This window comes from Arachis hypogaea, chromosome 19, assembly GCF_003086295.3.
Source record: "Arachis hypogaea cultivar Tifrunner chromosome 19, arahy.Tifrunner.gnm2.J5K5, whole genome shotgun sequence".
NCBI classification, from domain to species: domain Eukaryota; kingdom Viridiplantae; phylum Streptophyta; class Magnoliopsida; order Fabales; family Fabaceae; genus Arachis; species Arachis hypogaea.
This window is the reverse complement of record NC_092054.1, coordinates 127812428-127832981: the sequence shown is the minus strand read 5'-3', so window position 1 is coordinate 127832981 and position 20554 is coordinate 127812428.

Here is a 20554-nt window from a genome sequence, read left to right as displayed (position 1 = left end):
CCAAAACACTTTGACAAGCCAACGGACATGAGGTACGACGGAACCCAAGACCCGTAGGAGCACCTTACGGCTTTCGAAGCCAGAATGAACCTAGAGGGAGTGGGAGACGAGGTAAGGTGCCGCGCTTTCCCAGTCACCTTAGCGGGACCTGCAATACGGTGGTTCAATAACCTCCCGCAGGGCTCGGTGACCAGGTTCTCGAACATCAGCCGTGCCTTCCTAGCCTAATTCACAACTAGAATCGCGAAGGCAAAGCACCCAATTAATCTACTTGGAGTGACCCAGAGATCCGTCGCACCAGGAAATACCTAGACCGATTCAACGATGAGTGCTTGGAGATCGACGGGTTGACGGATTCGGTCGCAAGTTTGTGCTTGCCGAACGGACTCCTAAACGAGGACTTCAGAAAGCACCTCACCACGAAGCCAGTGTGGACAATGCAGGAGATCCAATGTGTAACTAGGGAGTACATTAACGATAAAGAAGTCAGTCAGGTCGTGGCTGCCAGCAAACGGCAACCCTCTTGCAATCAGGCCTGGCATCACGGGAGTGGAGAAAGACAAAAAGAACACGCCAGGGATGGCGGTCCGAGTAAGACTCCCAGGCCGTTTCCTCGTGTCGGGAAGTTCACTAATTACACCCCCTCACCGCGCCTATTATGGAAGTCTACCAACAAATAGTCGAGAAGGAGATCTTGTCGAAGCCCCGACCTCTGAAGGAACGAACAGGAGGGAACATGAGCCTCTACTGTGATTACCACAAGGGCTACGGGCACAAGACACATGATTGCTTCGACCTGAAGGACGCACTGGAGCAAGCGATCAGGGACGAAAAGTTAGCCGAGTTCTCCCACCTCAATAGGGAGCGAGGAGACAGAACCGAGATCACGAAGGTGAAGACAAGACCCGGGCAGCAAAGCGACGCCAAGAGCCAGAGGACCACGACCACGGCCTTACCATAGTGAACGTGGTAACGGCGAGAAACGTGGCGCCCAGGTCCAAGTCGGCACATAAGAAAGACGCCAAAGTCCTGGCGGTTTCTACATCCTCTGCGCGAAGCCACAAGAAGCTTCCATCCATTTCATTTGGCCCGGACGACCAATGGTTCGACAAGGTCGCGGAAAGCCCTCCCATGGTCATTACAGCCAGAGTGGGAACCGGCCTCGTCAAGCGGATCCTTGTTGATACAGGGGCAGATTCGAACATCATGTTCCGCAATGTGTTCGACGCCTTGGGTCTAAAGGACGCCGACTTAAAGACTCACCAGCACGGTGTTGTAGGGCTCGGTGACCACTTCATCAAGCGGGACGGGATAATCTCCCTGCCGACCTCCGTGGGACAAGGCCAAGGGAGAAGAACGATCATGGCAGAGTTCGTGATCCTACGAGACTCCACGGCCTACAATATCATCCTAGGGAGGAAGACCATCAACGACCTAGGGGCGGTCACCAGCACGAGGATGCTGATAATAAAGTTCATAACTGAAGAAGGATCAGTAGGGTTTATAAGGGGAGACCTAGAAACGGCAGTCGCTTGCGACAACGCCAGTCTCTCATTAAGAAAGAAATCCAAAGAAGTATCAGTAGTATTCCTCGCCGACTTGGATGCCAGAGTCAGCGACAAACTGAGACCCGAACCAGAAGGGAGCCTAGAAAAGTTTCGAGTCGGCGACACGGAGGAAAAGTTCACCTTCGTGAACAGAAACCTCCCTCAGAAGCTGAAAGAACCTTTAATCGAACTGATTAGGACCAATGGCGACCTATTTGCCTGGACACCGGGAATAGACCCCCAACTCATGTCGCACCATGTGGCCGTTGATGCCAGGGCATTTCGGCCAGTTTCACTGACCTTTTCTTTACTGTTTTAGGGTAGTTTCATGCATTTTCTTAGGAAATAAGCAAGTTTTGGGTAGAATTTTACTTACATCTTGATTCAAGCAAACATTGTGAATTTTATATGATTTCATGAGAATTATGCATGAATTTAATGACAAATTGGATGATGCATGACTCATAACTCGGATTAGAGCTTTGATGCACTCTATTTGCTTGATTTCAGGACAAAGGAAGCAAGGAAAAGCCACGTTAGTCTAACTAACGTGACCACTAACGTGGAATGGGAGCTAGCTTGCAACGTTAATGAGAAAAGTGATCGCCAATAACGTCTTCGAAGCCATCATAGCCCACGTTAATTACCACTTTAACTACATTAACGTGGTAGTTAACGTGGAAGAAAAGGAAGCTCTAAGCGTTAGTGGTAAAAGTAAGTGCCACTAACGCTCCAAAAGGGCAATTGGCCACGTTAAGAGTCACGTTAACTCAGTTAACGTGAACTCTAACGTGGAAGAGGAAGATAATGCTAACGTTAGTGACACTCACCTTTGTCACTAACGTTGGACTAAGCCCATATTGACTACGTTAAGAGCCACGTTAACTTGGTTAACGTGAACTTTAACGTGGAAGGAGCAAGGAATCGCCAACGTTAGTGACACTCACTTTTGTCATTAACATTGGACTAAGCCACTATGAGCCACGTTAGTTACCACATTAAGTGCATTAATGTGGAAGCTAACGTGGAGGAAAGAATTGATGAGCCAACGTTAGTGACGCTCACCTTTGTCACTAACGTTGGAGATGGCAATCACCACCACGTTAGTGGCCACGTTAAGACAATTAACGTGGGGCACTAACGTGAGAAGAGGCATTTGGAGCGTTAGTGACAAAGGTAAGTGTCACTAACGCTCTCGAGGCTAAGGCATGCCCACGTTAAGAGCCACGTTAGTTATACTAACGTGGACTCTGACGTGAGAAAAAGGGGCTAAGGGCAACGTTATTGGCAAAGGTAAACGCCAATAACGCTCGTGATGGACCAAGAGGCAATGTTAGTGGTCATGTTAGTGCCACTAACGTTGAAGTTAACGTAACTCATCTTGGGCTAGGAATGTTAGTGCAAAAGGTGATTGTCACTAACGTTCTCGAACCCACATTTTCACTTAACGTTAACTCCACTAACGTCCTAGCCAAAGTCCATGCCTACTTCACACTTTCTCTGCAAGTAAAACTGAGCCCACTGAAGATTCCAAACTGCTTCAACTCAAGATCCAAAGGCCCATATCCAAGACTTGAAGAGCCAACTGGAAGATCAAAAGAGTAGTATATATAGGAGTAGTTTTGAACTAGAGAGAAGCTTTTGGATTAAGAGGACTACTCTCTGTATAATTTTACTTTCTCTGCAACTTCTAGTTTTACTTTCAGAATGCATTCTCCATCTTTGTTTTCCATTCCCAGAGCCATGAACAACTAAACCCCTTTCATTGGGTTAGGGAGCTCTGTTGTAATTTGATGGATCAATAATAGTTTACATTATTCTTTTTCTTTCTTTTCTCTTGATTTTACTAGAAAGCTTTCAATCTTCATCCAATTGGGTAGTTGTCTTGGAAAAGAAGCTATTCATACTTGGATCTCTTCGGAACCTTGGAAGAGGAATGAAGAGATCATGCTAGAAATGCTTTCTCATGTTGGACCAAATTGGGGTTTGGATGGATATAGTGACATATAATCCTACCAACACTTTGATTTAGAAATACATGTGGTATAATCAGTGACCATACTTCATCTCTTCTCATGAGTAATTAGACCAAGGAATTGGCTATTGATCAAGATTTGAGAGATTGAATTACCAAGGAATTGGAGTTCAATCACTTAAGATTGCCAAGGAGATCAATGAATGCATTGATAACTTGATCCGGAGAATGCGACATCTCCTAAACCCAATGAATCCCCTATTTCTGATCTTACCCATTCTCTTTAATTTCTGCAATTTACTTTCATGCTAAATTCCCCATTCCCCATTTAAGATTTTGCATTTTACTTTCCATCATTTATATTCAGCTCTTTATTTCCAGCATTTACATTTTCTGCCATTTACTTTCCCGCCATTTAATTTCCTGCAATTCTCACATCAAATTCTGCTTAGCTCAACTAGAACATTCCTCTAATTAAAGTTGATTGACCAATCAATCCTTGTGGGATTCGACCTCACTCTATTGTGAGTTTTTACTTGACGACAAATCGGTATACTTGCCGAGGGAAATTGTTGAGAGACAAGTTTTTGTGCATCAAGTTTATGGCGCCGTTGCCGGGGATTGATTTTGTATCAACAATGATTAAGTTGGTGGATAACTAGATTGAGTATTTTTTTATTTTTTTTGATTTCATTTGAGTAATTCACTTTCAATTTAGCTGTTTTCTTCCTTTCCCCTACCCCTTTCTTAGTTGTTTACTATTTAGTTCACTGACCCACTAACTGTTTGATATATTGCATCACTCACACTAACAGCATTTCTGCAAAGAATACTGTCTGCATCTATCTTTCTTGCTTGTGATTTGTGGGTTGTATGACAGGTAGAAGAAGCAGTGCTTCAACTTCCTTTGATTCTGAACCTGAGAAGACCTTCCTTAGATTAAGGAGGGAAGCAAGAGAAAAGAGAGTAGTTGGTACGGAGGAAGAAGAGGAGTATTTTGAACCAGACATGGATGAGAATATGGAGAACCATCATGAAAAAGAGGCTCACAACCATGGCAGAGAAGGCCCAGTGCATCATGCTGGGCAAGAGAGAAGAGTTCTGGGATCCTACATCAATCCAAACCCAGGAAACTGTGGAAGTAGCATCCAAAAGCCAACCATACATGCCAACAACTTTGAACTAAAGCCACAGCTCATCACCCTTGTTCAGAACAATTGTTCATTCAGAGGAAGTGTTCAAGAAGATCCCAATCAGCATCTAACCACCTTCCTGAGGATATGTGACACTGTGAAGTCTAATGGTGTTCATCCTGACACCTACATACTACTTCTATTACCCTTCTCACTCAAGGACAAGACATCTAAATGGCTGGAATCCTTCCCGAAGGAAATCTTAACAACCTGGGAAGATATGGTGAACAAATTCTTGGCAAGATTCTATCCTCCTCAAAGAATCAACAGGTTGAGAGCTGAGGTTCAAACTTTCAGACAACAAGATGGTGAGACTCTCTACGAAGCATGGGAGATGTTTAAAGATCTGACAAGAAAGTGACCGCCAGATATGTTCAATGAATGGGTGCAGTTACACATTTTCTATGAAGGTCTTTCTTATGAATCAAAGAAGGCAGTAGACCACTCATCCGGGGGATCTTTGAACAAGAAGAAGACCATTGAAGAAGCCATAGATGTCATTGAGACTGTAGCTAAGAATGACTACTTCTATGCTTCTGAAAGAGGCAACACTAGAGGAGTGATGGAGCTGAACAACGTGGATGCACTGCTAGCTCAAAACAAGATGATTACCAAGCAGTTGGCTGACCTTACCAAGAAGATGGAGAGGAATCAAGTAGCAGCAATCACCACTTCAGCAGCAACTCAAGAAGGAGCGAATGAAGAGGCAGAGGGTAGTCAGGAGCAAGCCAACTACATTGGAAATTCACCTAGGCAGAACCATGACTCATACTCCAAAATGTATAATCCTGGTTGGAGGAACCACCCAAACTTTGGGTGGGGAAACCAACAAGACCAAGGCCAAGATCAGAGACGTCACAACCCCAACAACCATGAGTTAATAGTCAATTTCGTCCCCGAAAGTGTGCTCGATCTTCATTTTCGTCCCCGAAAGTCAAAATTAATCAAAAAGGTCCTCGAAAGATACCCGTGTTGATCACGTTCGTCCTTCCTTCTTCTCAGTTGATGAGATGGCAAACGGCCGCCTACGTGGCACGTTAACTGCCAAGTTGGCAGTGAAGCCGGACGACGTCGTTTTGGTTGAGTGAGGCAGTAGCGTTGAAACGTCGCCGTATTGTGTTCTGAAGAGATTTTGAAACATTGCGATGCCTTACCCCTGTCTCATATCAACCATCGCTCTGTCTTTCACTCCAAAACGTGTCGTCTCCCACAAGGTATGCCCTAAGTGTGGAACCGAAGCTCTGTACCAGGCTGACAAGGATCGTTAGTGCTGCTAGACGATTATAGTGGAAAGCCTTTGGCCGTTGAATGCAGAGTGGATGTTATACTGGAGCAGCATTGCTAGTAAAAGAAGGCATTGAGACATTGAGAGGTAAGGATTGAACTGATAATATCATTTTTTTACTTATTCTGTGATGTGGTGTATTGTTACTATGGTGGAGTTAGTGTTCGTCTGATTTAGGGTTTATTAGTGTTGTTTTAGCATTTTCGTGTATGAGATTGTGTTACTTTGTATGGCTCTGTGACAGGAGTGAGTGATGTTTGAATTTAGTGATGGTTCTGTTGCATGTTTTTTTTTGGGTTAAAGGTTGATTGGTACCAACTGGGTGTACTAGGTGGTGATTGATACAGAGCAGTTGTTGTTGGTCATGTTTCTTTATGCTGTTTTCGTGTTTGTTATTGTAGATGGAGGGTCCTCCCATGACGTTTGTTTTTCACCATGGTGGGTTGTTTAGGATGAGTGAGGATGGTGACATGGTTTATGAACCTGATAACACAGAGGTATTGATGGGTGTTGAGGGAGACACACTTGATGTGTTTTTTGTAAGGGGTTACTATAAGGAGCTGGGATACATTGAGGCTGGCAATTGTTAGTGGAAAGTTTCTGGAGTTCCAATTCCATCTGGGTTGAAGAAGTTGGTGACAGATGCTGACTTCATTGCAATGTGCAAGGATTGTAGGAGGAACCACCATTTGATCAACCTATACTTTGAGGACTGCATCTCACAGCCCTATGTAGTGGACAACATAGGGGAAGGTGTAGCTCTTATGGAAGCAGGAACTCGTAAGAAGAAGAAGTTCAGTTCCCAGGCCAAGATGCACCACTCCTAACCTGTGAAAACTCCCACAATGAACCACCCTCAGCCAAAGAAACTAACCTATGAGCCCAGTAAGGCAGCCTCACAGCCCAGTAGGCCCAAAGCTCAGCCTAGTAAGCCCAATTCTCAGCCCACGAAGCCAGCCTCACAGCCCAGTAAGCCCAATAAACCTTATTCTCAGCCCACCAAACCAACACATCAGGCCTCAAAGACCACCTCTCAGCCCATAAAGACTCCCTTGCAGTCAACAAAACTCCACCCTCAACAAACCAAAGCCAACAATCAGGGGAAGACAGTCCCACATCATTCTAAAACATCCTCTCAACCAGCCAAAAAGCCAGAAAGTAATAAGGAGAAAGGAAATACCAGTGCATGCAGAGTAACAAGATCCGGAAGAACTGTAAGAGAAGGTCCCATCCAGGATCAAAATTCTGACTCTCATGACTCGTATGAGAGTACAGAAGATGAGTTATACAAGCCTCCAAAAGTTCTAGAAGACAGTTTATACAGCAGTGAAAGTGATAGTGACAGTGGAAAAGGCTCAAAAAGAAAGCAAAAGCAAAAGGAAGCAAATGAGAAGCATAGGCCTCCTAAGTCTAGACTAGCAGATAAAGAAATTGACACTGATGACTCAAGTTATGAGGGTTTCGAAGATGAAGAAAGCTCTGAATCTGGTAAGCTCTCAATCTGGATTGCTATTGTTGTAATTTTTCATTTGGCCAAATTTTAATGTCTTTCATGTTATTATTTGGTAGATGCAGACGAAGATGATGATGATCTTGGAAGTTTCTCAGATCCTGACTCATGGCATTTAGAAGATTCGGGGAAGGAGTTAGACTCTGATGAGGAGACACCTACTGTTTATCCCCAGTACAATGAAAAAACCAAATTTGGAAACTTGAAATTTGAGGTTAGTATGACTTTCAAATAAAAAGCTGAATTTATACAAGCCACTAGGGATTACACTATCCAGTGGGGCAGAAATATATTATTTACCAAGAATGATAGAGTTAGGGTTAGAGCTGTTTGTAAGTCAGATGATTGTCCATGGGTGGTTTATTGTGCTTGTAACAGTAAAGACTTGTCTTGGCAAATTAAAACACTAGTTAATAATCATACCTGTCCTAGAAAGAGGAAAAATAGGGCTGTAACCCAAACCTGGACACTTAACAAGCTAGTACCTAAGCTTAGAAAGCACCCAACTATGAAGCATCGAGAGGTGTATGATTGGTTTGTCCGAAAGTGTAATGTGTACCTCAATAGCACATGCATCACCAGGGCACTAAAGGTTGCTAGGAAAATTGTAGAGGGTGATGAGATAGCCCAGTATGGTTTGGTGTGGGATTATGCAATCGAGTTACTTACTAGCAATCCAGGATCCACAGTGCAAGTAGGTGTGATCCCAATGCCTGAGAGTCCTCCACTATTTGATCGGTTCTATGTGTGTCTTGATGCTTGCAAGCGGGGGTTTAAGGCAGGTTGTAGACCTCTAATTGGACTAGATGGCGCGTTTCTGAAGACACTACACGGAGGACAAATTCTGACTGCTTTGTGATTGTCTATGCAATTATCAGTGTGGAAACAAGGATAATTGGCAATAGTTTTTTGAACTGCTTCACAATGATCTAGGTGACTACAGAGAGCACAAATGGTGCTTCATCTCAGATATGCAGAAGGTAATGATTTCTGTAAGGACTAATTTGATTTACTTATTATTCTTTGAAGGACTAGTTTGATTTAATAAACTGAATGTTGAGGACTGAAATGATTTAATATCTTTTCGTGTTTGGTCTTTTGGTGCAGGGTTTAATCCCTGCTGTTCAGGAAGTTTTTCCAAGAGTTTACCACCGCTTCTGCGTGTGGTATCTATGGCAGAATTTCTCAAAACAGTGGGGTAGTTGTGAGTTAAAAGACCTTGTGTGGGAATGTGCAAGGTCAAGGACAATAGCTGAATTTGATAGAAACATGAAGAGAGTTAAGTTGATCAACGAGAAAGCTTGGCAGTATCTTGATAAATGGCCAAAAGAGGCATGGACGAAGGCGCATTTCAGTGAGGTTCCGAAAGTGGATAACATATGCAATAATTCCTGTGAGTCATTCAATGCAAAGATCAAACACGAAAGGAGAAAGCCTATCCTGACCCTGGCTGAGGAAGTTAGGAGAATCATCATGAAGAGTATGGTTGATAACAGAAAGAAGTTGCAGAACTACCAAAGAATTCTCCCTCCTGTTCAGCAAAGTAGGTTGGAAGCTATGACAGTGCTGTCCCGCCATTAGGCTCCTCAGTGGTCTGGTGATGAAAAAGAGGAGTTGTACGAAGTGCATGACTGGCCGACGAATATGGTGGTTGACTTGGGCAAGTGATGAGCGGATATTTTATACGCTTTTTAGGGTTAATTTCATATAGTTTTTAGGATATTCTAGTTAGTTTTTAGTTTATTTCCATTAGTTTTTAGGAAAAATTCATATTTCTAGACTTTACTATGAGTTGTGTATTTTTCTGTAATTTCAGGTATTTTTCTGGCTGAAATTGAGGGAGCTGAGCAAAAATCTGATTCAGGTTGAAAAAGGACTGCTGATGCTGTTGGATTCTGACCTCCCTGCACTCAAAGTGGATTTTTTGGAGCTACAGAACTCGAAATGGCGCGCTTCTAATTGCGTTGCAAAGTAGACATCCAGGGCTTTCCAGAAATATATAATAGTCCATACTTTGCTCAAGGATAGACGACGTAAACTGGCATTTAACACCAGTTCTCTGCCTAATTCTGGCGTCCAGCGCCAGAAAAGTATTAAAAGTTGGAGTTCAACGCCAGAAATGGATCCAAACCTGGCGTTGAACGCCCAAAACAGCCTTATGCACGTGAATTGTTTAATTCTCAGCCCCAGCACACACCAAGTGGGCCCCAGAAGTGGATCTCTGCACCATCTGTCATAGTCTACTCACTTTTTGTAAACATAGGCTACTAGTTTAGTATTTAAACAACTTTTAGAGACTTATTTTATATCTCATGACATTTTAGATCTGAACTTTGTACTCTTTGACGGCATGAGTCTCTAAACTCCATTGTTGGGGGTGAGGAGCTCTGCTGTGTCTCGATGAATTAATGCAAGTATTTCTATTTTCCATTCAAACATGCGTGTTCCTACCTAAGATATCCATTCGCGCCTAACTATGGAGAAGGTGATGATCAGTGACACTCATCACCTTCCTCAATCCATGAACGTGTGTCTGACAATCACCTCCGTTCTACATCAGATTGAATGAATATCTCTTAGATTCCTTAATCAGAATCTCCGTGGTATAAGCTAGATTGATGGCGGCATTCATGAGAATCCGGAAAGTCTAAACCTTGTCTGTGGTATTCCGAGTAGGATTTTGGGATTGGATGGCTGTGACAAACTTCAAACTCGCGAGTGCTGGGCTTAGTGACAGACGCAAAAGGATAGTAAATCCTATTCCGGTACGACTGAGAACCTGCAGATGATTAGCCGTGCGGTGACAGCGCACCTGGACCCTTTTCACTGGAAGGATGGATGGTAGCCATTGACAACGGTGATCCACCTACACACAGCTTGCCATAGGAGGACGTGCGTGCGTGAAGCAGAAGACAGAGGAAAGCAGAGATTCTGAAGACAAAGCATCTCCAAAATTCCAACATATTATCCATTACTGCATAACAAGTATCCTTAATCCATGCTCTCTTGTTTATTCGCAATTCAACTAATAAATATAATTAACTTCCTGACTAAGAATTGCAAGATAACCATAGATTGCTTCAAACTAACAATCTCCGTGGGATTCGACCCTTACTCACGTAAGGTTTTACTTGGACGACCTAGTGCACTTCTTGGTTAGTTGTGCGAAGTTGTGAACCATGGTATTGGCACCAAGTTTTTGGCGCCATTGCCAGGGAAAGAAAGAGCAATGAATTTTACATAATCAAAGTGTAATCACAACTTCTGTGCACCAAGTTTTTGGCGCCGTTGCCGGGGATTGTTCGAGTTTGAACAACTGACGGTGAATCTTGTTGCTTAGATTAGGAAATTTTCGTCTTTTGAGTCAGAGTCTTTTGTTTTCTTTTCAAAAATTTTTCAAAAGTAATAATTTCTCTATTAAATTTTGTGCCAAACTCTAAGTTTGGTGTTTTCTTATTGATTCCCCTTAGGTTTTCGAAAATTTTAGTTTAGTTTTCTAAAAATTTTAAGTTTGGTGTTCTTGTGAATCTTCAAAGTGTTCTTGAGTTTTCCTTGTGTCTTGATCTTAAAATTTTTAAGTTTGGTGTTTCTTAGTGTTTTCCCTCAAAATTTTCAAAAACAAGGAGCATTAGATCTAAAAAAATTTTAAATCTTGTGCTATCTTATTATTTTTCTCTCTCCCCTTTAAATTCAAAAATAAATTTTCTCTCTATTTTAAAGCAAATTTTCGAAACTTACCTTTAAAAATTCAGATTTTTTTTTAAATTTAAAATCGTTTCCAAATCATATCTTTTTCAAAACTTCCTTACCACTTTCTCTCCCCTCATTTTTTCGAAAATCTTCACCTATTTTTATTTATTTTATTTTAATTTATTTTATTTTCGAAATAAATAAATAAATAAATAAATAAATAAAAATAAAAATATTTTTTTTACATCATCTCTCTTTCCCCATCATGGATCTAAGTGGAAATGAACAGTCCAGGAGGACTCTGGGGTCATATGCTAACCCCTCTACTGCTTCATATGGGAGTAGTATCTGCGTACCCTCCATTGGAGTCAGTAGCTTTGAGTTGAATCCTCAGCTCATTATCATGGTGCAGCAAAATTGCCAGTATTCCGATCTTCCACAGGAAGAACCTACAGAGTTTCTGGCACAGTTTTTACAAATTGCTGACACAGTACATGATAAGGAAATAGATTAGGATGTCTACAGACTATTACTGTTTTCATTTGCTGTGAAAGATCAAGCTAAGAGGTGGTTAAATAACCAAGCTAAGGCCAGCATAAGGACATGGAAACAGCTGACAGAAAAATTCCTGAATCAATACTTTCCCCCAAATCGGATGACACAGCTAAGGCTGGACATCCAAGGCTTTAAACAAGGAGATAATGAATCTCTTTATGATGCCTGGGAGAGATACAGAGAAATGCTACGAAAATGCCCCTCTGAAATGTTTTCAGAGTGGGTTCAGTTAGACATCTTCTATTATGGGCTTGCAGAAGGAGCTCAGATGTCTCTAGATTACTCAGCTGGTGGATCTATCCATATGAGAAAAGCAATTGAAGAAGCTCAAGAGCTCATTGATACAGTTGCCAGAAATCAGTATCTGTACATAAGCAGTAACTCTTCCATGAAAGAAGAGGCTGAAACAGTAACTGCTGAACTCAGTTCTGCAAAGCAAGCTGCTGAATTCAATCAGCAATTGGATTTTCTAACAAAGAAGTTAGCTGAATTCAAGGATAAACTACAAGAGACAAGGATGGCTAATATAAATGTGGAAGAACGATTGAAGCAAACCAAGCAGCAGCTGTCAAGACAAATAACAGAAGAATGCCAAGCAGTTCAATTAAGAAGTGGGAAAATATTAAATACCCCACCTCAAGGCAGCAAAGAGCTAAGGAATGAGCAAACCACCCAAAATTCACCTGAAGACAGTAAGAGCCCAGGGAAAAGCAATTCTGGCGTTAAAACGCCAGAAATTTGCTGGAAGGCTGGCGCTGAACGCCCAGACCATGCTCAAGACTGGCGTTCAACGCCAGAAATAGGCAAGGATCTGGCGTTGAATGCCCAAAATGGGCAAGATCTGGCGCTGAACACCCAAAATGGGCACAGTTCTGGCGTTCAGACGCCAGGAATAGACAAGGAGCTGGCGTCCAATTTCACTCCATCTTCTAACCCTGGCACTCAATTGCCAGTGAGGGATCAGACACACACAAATACTGATAACAACCCCTCTAAAAAGGCTTCTTCAACCACTTCTGTAGGCAATAAACCTGCAACAACTAAGGTTGAGGAATATAAAGCCAAGATATCTTATCCTCAAAAACTCCGGAAAGAGGAGCAGGATAAGCAATTTGCTCACTTTGCAGATTACCTCAGGACTCTTGAAATAAAGATTCCATTTGCAGAAGCACTTGAGCAAATACCTTCTTATGCCAAGTTCATGAAAGAGATCTTGAGTCATAAAAAGGATTGGAGAGAAACAGAAAGAGTTCTCCTCACTGAAGAATGCAGTGCAGTCATTCTGAAGAGCTTTCCTAAAAAGCTTAAAGACCCTGGGAGTTTTCTGATACCATGCATATTAGAAGGTAATTGCACCAAGACATCTTTATGCGATCTTGGGGCAAGCATCAACCTAATACCTGCATCCACTATCAGAAAGCTTGGTTTAACTGAAGAAGTTAAACCAACCCGGATATGTCTCCAACTTGCTGATGGCTCCACTAAATACCCATCAGGCGTGATTGAAGACATGATTGTCAGGGTTGGGCCATTCGCCTTTCCGACTGACTTCGTTGTGCTGGAAATGGAGGAGCACAAGAGTGCTACTCTCATTCTAGGAAGACCCTTCCTAGCAACTGGACGATCCCTCATTGACGTCCAACAGGGGGAAAGAACCCTGAGAGTCAATGATGATGAGTTTAAGTTGAACGCTGTCAAAGCCATGCAGCATCCAGACACATTAACAGACTGCATGAAAGTTGATCTTATTGACTCCTTGGTAGAAGAGATCAACATGGCTGAGAGTCTCGAATCGGAGTTGGAAGACATCTTTAAAGATGTTCAGCCTGATTTGGAGGATTCAGAGGACATGAAAGAGCCTCTGAAATCTCTTCTGGAAGAAGAAAAACCTCCTAAACCCGAGCTCAAGCCATTACCACCATCCTTGAAATATGCATTTCTGGGAGAAGGTGACACTTTTCCAGTGATCATAAGCTCTGTCTTAAATTCACAGGAAGAGGAAGCACTTATTCAAGTGCTAAGGACACACAAGACAGATCTTGGGTGGTCCATAGGTGACCTTAAGGGCATAAGCCCAGCTAGATGCATGCACAAAATCTTATTGGAGGATAATGCTAAACCAGTGGTTCAACCACAGAGACTGCTAAATCCAGCCATGAAGGAAGTAGTGCAGAAAGAGGTCACCAAATTACTAGAGGCTGGGGTTATTTACCCTATTTCTGATAGCCCCTGGGTGAGCCCTGTCCAAGTCGTCCCAAAAAAGGGAGGCATGACAGTGATTCATAATGAAAAAAATGAACTGGTTCCTACAAGAACAGTCACAGGGTGGCGCATGTGTATTGACTACAAAAGGCTCAATACAGCCACCAGAAAGGATCATTTTCCTTTACCATTCATAGACCAGATGCTAGAAAGACTAGCAGGTCATGATTATTACTGTTTTTTGGACGGCTACTCAGGCTATAACCAGATTGCAGTAGATCCTCAGGATCAAGAGAAAATAGCATTCACGTGTCCATCTGGAGTGTTTGCTTATAGAAGGATGCCATTTGGGCTGTGTAATGCGCCTGCAACCTTCCAGAGATGCATGCTCTCTATTTTCTCTGATATGGTGGAAAAATTTCTGGAAGTCTTCATGGATGACTTCTCAGTATATGGAGACTCATTCAGCTCCTGTCTTGATCACCTGAAACTTGTTCTGAAAAGATGCCAAGAGACCAACCTAGTTTTAAACTGGGAAAAATGTCACTTCATGGTGACTGAAGGGATTGTTCTTGGGCATAAAATCTCAAACAAGGGAATAGAGGTGGATCAAGCAAAAATAGAGGTAATTGAAAAATTACCACCACCTGCCAATGTTAAGGCAATCAGAAGCTTTCTGGGGCATGCAGGATTCTATAGGAGGTTTATAAAGGATTTTTCAAAAATCGCAAAACCTCTAAGCAATCTGCTAGCTGCTGACATGCCATTTGTGTTTGACACAGAGTGCCTGTAGGCGTTTGAAACGCTGAAAGCTAAGCTGGTCACAGCACCAGTTATTTCTGCACCAGATTGGACATTACCATTTGAGCTAATGTGTGATGCTAGTGATCACGCCATTGGTGCAGTGTTGGGACAGAGGCATGACAAGCTTCTGCATGTCATTTATTATGCTAGTCGCGTTCTAAATGATGCCCAGAAAAATTACACAACCACAGAAAAAGAATTACTTGCAGTAGTTTACGCCATTGACAAGTTCAGATCATACTTAGTAGGATCAAAAGTGATTGTGTATACTGATCATGCTGCTCTTAAATATCTACTCACAAAGCAGGATTCAAAACCCAGGCTCATCAGATAGGTGTTGCTTCTGTAAGAGTTTGATATAGAAATAAGAGATAGAAAAGGGACAGAGAACCAAGTGGCTGATCATCTGTCCCGGATAGAGCCAGTGGAAGGGACGCCCCTCCCCTCTCTTGAGATCTCTGAGACTTTTCCGGATGAGCATTTATTTGCCATTCAGGAAACACCATGGTTTGCCGATATTGCAAACTATAAAGCTGCAAGGTTCATACCCAAGGAGTACAACAGGATACAAAAGAAGAAATTAATTACTGATGCAAAGTACTACTTATGGGATGAACCGTATCTCTTTAAGAGATGTGCAGACGGAATAATCCGTAGGTGTGTGCCTAGAGAGGAAGCACAGAGGATCCTGTGGCATTGCCATGGATCTCAATATGGAGGCCATTTCGGAGGTGAGCGAACAGCCACCAAGGTCCTCCAATGTGGCTTCTATTGGCCCACACTCTATAAAGATTCCCGAGAGTTTGTACGTAACTGTGACAGTTGCCAAAGAACTGGTAATCTGCCTCATGGTTACGCCATGCCTCAACAAGGAATCTTGGAAATTGAGTTGTTTGACGTATGGGGAATTGACTTCATGGGACCTTTCCCACCATCATACTCAAACACTTATATTCTGGTGGCAGTTGACTATGTATCAAAATGGGTTGAGGCCATTGCCACACCCACCAATGATACTAAAACAGTACTGAAGTTCCTCCAGAAACATATCTTTAGCAGGTTTGGTGTCCCTAGAGTACTGATCAGTGATGGGGGCACTCACTTCTGCAATAAACAGCTTTACTCTGCCATGGTTCGGTATGGAATTCGCCATAAGGTGGCTACTCTATATCATCCACAAACTAATGGGCAAGCTGAAGTCTCTAACAGAGAATTAAAGAGAATCCTAGAACGGACAGTAAGTACCCGTAGAAAGGATTGGGCACGGAGCTTGGATGATGCTCTGTGGGCTTACAGAACAGCATTCAAGACCCCTATAGGGACTTCTCTATACCAACTTGTGTATGGTAAGGCATGTCACCTGCCCGTGGAACTGGAACATAAAGCCTACTGGGCAACTAGATTCCTAAACTTTGATGCCAAGTTAGCAGGAGAAAAAAGATTGCTCCAGTTAAATGAGCTAGAGGAATTCAGATTCACAGCTTTCGAAAATGCCAAGCTTTATAAAGAGAAATAAAAAAAGTGGCATGACAGAAAGCTGTCATCTAGAATCTTTGAACCAGGACAGAAGGTTCTGCTGTTTAACTCTAGACTCAGGCTATTTCCCGGGAAATTGAAATCCCGGTGGAGGGGACCATACGTGATTACAAGTGTATCACCGTATGGTTATGTGGAGCTTCAAGATATTGATTCTGATAAGAGGTTAATTGTCAATGGACAGAGAATCAAGCACTATCTTGAAGGCAATGTTGAGCAAGAATGCTCAAGGCTGAAGCTAGACTAAAAGCTCAGCAAGGTCCAGCTAAAGACAATAAAGAAGCGCTTGCTGGGAGGCAACCCAGCCATGGGGCATCAATCCTCTAAGCATTTTGCCCTATTTTTATTTTTATTTGTTTATATAGAGTTCATTGATAACAAGGTAAAGAATCAATTGCATAAGTTCACAGGGTTACAGAAGGAATCTGCACACAAAACAGAGAAAAAGAGCTCACTGGCAAGAAAACGCCAATAAGAGCCTATTTTGGGCGTTTCAGCGCCCAAAAGGGGCAGCCAGTGGGCGCTGAACGCCAGTAAGGATAGCAATCTGGCGTTCAACGCCAGAAAAGGGCAACAACTGGGCGTTGAACGCCCAGGAGAGCAGCATTTGGGCGTTGAACGCCCAAAACAGGCAGTGTTTGGGCGTTCAAACGCCAGGATAGTGGGGAGGAGGTAAAAATCAGTCTTCTTCATATTTTTCATTCTAATTTTAAAATTCCATGTTTTTAATTCATGATTTCTTACATAAACATGTTAAGAACCTTGATTTTGAAAATCCCTCTTTAAAAATATCAAATGTATCTTAATCCATAAGCACCAAGCCTCTTTGCAAATTCAATCCAACTCTTTTCAAATCCTTTTTTTTAAAAACAAATCTATCTTTTCAACTCGTCAATATCTTTTTCAAAATATCCACTTTACCTTTTTCAAAATCTAGATCTATCTTTTTCAAAAATCTTTCATATCTTTTCAATTTTAAACTATATCCTCTCTTATCATATCTTCTATCTTATCTTTTCCAAATCAATCTTTTTTTATCATATCTTTATCTCTTTTTTCGAAAACCCACCCCCCCTTTAAATTTGGGTTCGGCCTCCCTCCCCTTCCATCAACAATTGCACCTAGCTCTCCTTCTATCCCTCTCCTTTCTTTTCTTTTGCTTGAGGACAAGCAAACCTCTAAGTTTGGTGTGTTTATCCGCGATCACTAAGATCATGGCCCCTAAAGGAAAACAACCCACTCCAAGAGGCAAGAAAGAGAGCATTCCAAAACCACTTTGGAATCAAGGGAAGTTCTTATCTAAAGAACATTCAGACCATTATAACAAAACAATGGGTCTGAGATCAGTGATCCCGGAAATTAGATTCGATCTGAAAGAAGATGAATATCCGGAGATCCAGGAGCAAATTCGAATCAGAAACTGGGAAGTCCTAGCTAATCCTGAAACGAAAGTAGGGAGGAACATGGTTCAAGAGTTCTATGCTAATATGTGGCAAACTGACAAGCAGAAACTATCTGGGACTGCTTTCTATGACTATCGGACCGTGGTCAAAGGAAAGATTGTTCATACCCACCCTGACAGGATCAGGGAGATCTTAAAGCTACCTCAGCTGAAAGATGATCCAGACTCCTTCAACAGGAGAATGATGAGAACAGAGAAGGGCCTGGATAAGATTCTAGAGGACATATGTATCCCTGGAGCCAGGTGGACCACCAACACAAAGGGTGTCCCAAATCAACTCAAGAGAGAAGATCTCAAACCAGTCGCCAGAGGATGGCTGGACTTCATTGGGCATTCTCTGTTGCCCACTAGCAACCGTTCTGAAGTAACTGTTAAAAGAGCAGTGATGATCTATTGCATCATGATGGGAAAATAAGTGGAAGTTCATCAGCTAATCTCAGCTGAACTCTACAAAATTGCTAACAAAAATTCTAAAGAGGCCAGGTTGGCTTATCCAAGCGTGATTTCTCTGCTCTGCAAGGACGCTGGAGTAAGGATGGGAATAACTGAGTATATCTCAATTGAGAAACCAATCACCAAAGCATCAATGGAAAAACAACAAGCACAGGATGATCCCACCAAGAAGAAAACACAGGAACTTCTCCCAGAAATCCCTCAATCTGAATACTGGGAGAATCTTGAGACGTCTGTTACCAAGATACGGGAAGCTATGGAACAAATAATAAAAGAACAGAAGGAACACAGTCAAATTCTTACCTATATGTTTAAAGAACAAGAGGAGTAAGGGCGTGACTTAAGGGAATTAAAGCGCCAAAAGTTTTCTCTTGAAGGACCAAGCACCCCACGGATCAGAGGAACATCCACTTCCCAGAACAAAGGTTGTTAAATTCCAATTTCTGCTTTAACTCTGTGATAGTGTCATTATAGAAGTTCACCTTAGGAGTCATATAGTAGTAATTAGTATCTATTTTGATTTTATCTCCAATTAAGCCATAGTTTATTTTTCTCATCATCAGCAAACATGAATAAAATAGTAGATCTTTTAAATAAGAGGCAATAAGAGTTTTTAAAGAGAAATTCTAATTAGTTACATGTGGTGGCAATACTTTCTGTCTTCTGAATGAATGCTTGAACAGTGCATATGTCTTTTGAATTTTTTGTTTAAGACTGTTAAATATGTTGGCTCTTGAAAGAATGATGAACATGAGACATGTTATTGATAATCTGAAAAATCATAAAAATGATTCTTGAAGCAAGAAAAAGTAGCAAAAAAAAAAAAAGAAGAAAAAAAAAGCCAATAGCCCTTAAAACCAAAAGGCAAGGGTAATAAAAAGGATCCCAAGGCTTTGAGCATCAGTGGGTAGGAGGGCCTAAGGGAATAAAATCCTGGCCTAAGCGGCTAAACCGAGTTGTCCCTAACCATGTGCTTGTGGCGTGAAGGTGTCAAGTGAAAACTTGAGACTGAGCGGTTAAAGTCAAGGTCCAAAGCAGAAAGAAGAGTGTGCTTAAGAACTCTGGACACCTCTAATTGGGGACTTTAGCAAAGCTGAGTCACAATCCAAAGGGTTCACCCAATTATGTGTCTGTGGCATTTATGTATCCGGTGGTAATACTGGAAAATAAAGTGCTTAGGGCCACGGCCAAGACTCATGAAACAGCTGTCTTCAAGAATCATCATACTGATATAGGAGAATAAATAACACTATCTGAATTCTAAGTTCCTATAGATGCTAATCACTCTGAGCTTTAATGGATAAAGTGAGATGCCAAAACTGTTCGGAAGCAAAAAGCTACTAGTCCCGCTCATCTAATTAGAATCTGAGCTTCACTCAAAAACTTTGAGATATTATTGCTTCTCAACCTATTAGTCTTCTATTTTATTTGTCTAGTTGCTTGAGGACAAGTAACAGTTTAAGTTTGGTGTTGTGATGAGCGGATATTTTATACGCTTTTTGGGGTTAATTTCATATAGTTTTTAGGATATTCTAGTTAGTTTTTAGTTTATTTCCATTAGTTTTTAGGAAAAATTCATATTTCTGGACTTTACTATGAGTTGTGTGTTTTTCTATAATTCCAGGTATTTTTTTGGCTGAAATTGAGGGAGCTGAGCAAAAATCTGATTCAGGTTGAAAAAGGACTGCTGATGCTGTTGGATTCTGACCTCCCTGCACTCAAAGTGGATTTTCTGGAGCTACAGAACTCGAAATGGCACGCTTCTAATTGTGTTGGAAAGTATACATCCAGGGCTTTCCAGCAATATATAATAGTCCATACTTTTCTTAGGGATAGAGGATGTAAACTGGCGTTCAACGCCAGTTCTCTGCCCAATTCTGGCGTCTAGCGCCAGAAAAGGATTAAAAGTTGGAGTTCAACGCCAGAAATGGATCCAAACCTGGCGTTGAACGCCCAAAACAGCCTTATGCACGTGAATTATTTAAGTCTCAGCCCCAGCACACACCAAGTGGGCCCCAGAAGTGGATCTCTGCACCATCTATCATAGTCTACTCACTTTTTGTAAACCTAGGCTACTAGTTTAGTATTTAAACAACTTTTAGAGACTTATTTTATATCTCATGACATTTTAGATCTGAACTTTGTACTCTTTGACGGCATGAGTCTCTAAACTCCATTGTTGGGGGTGAGGAGCTCTGCTGTGTCTCGATGAATTAATGCAAGTATTTCTGTTTTCCATTCAAACATGTGTGTTCCTACCTAAGATATCCATTCGCGCCTAACTATGGAGAAGGTGATGATCAGTGACACTCATCACCTTCCTCAATCCATGAACGTGTGTC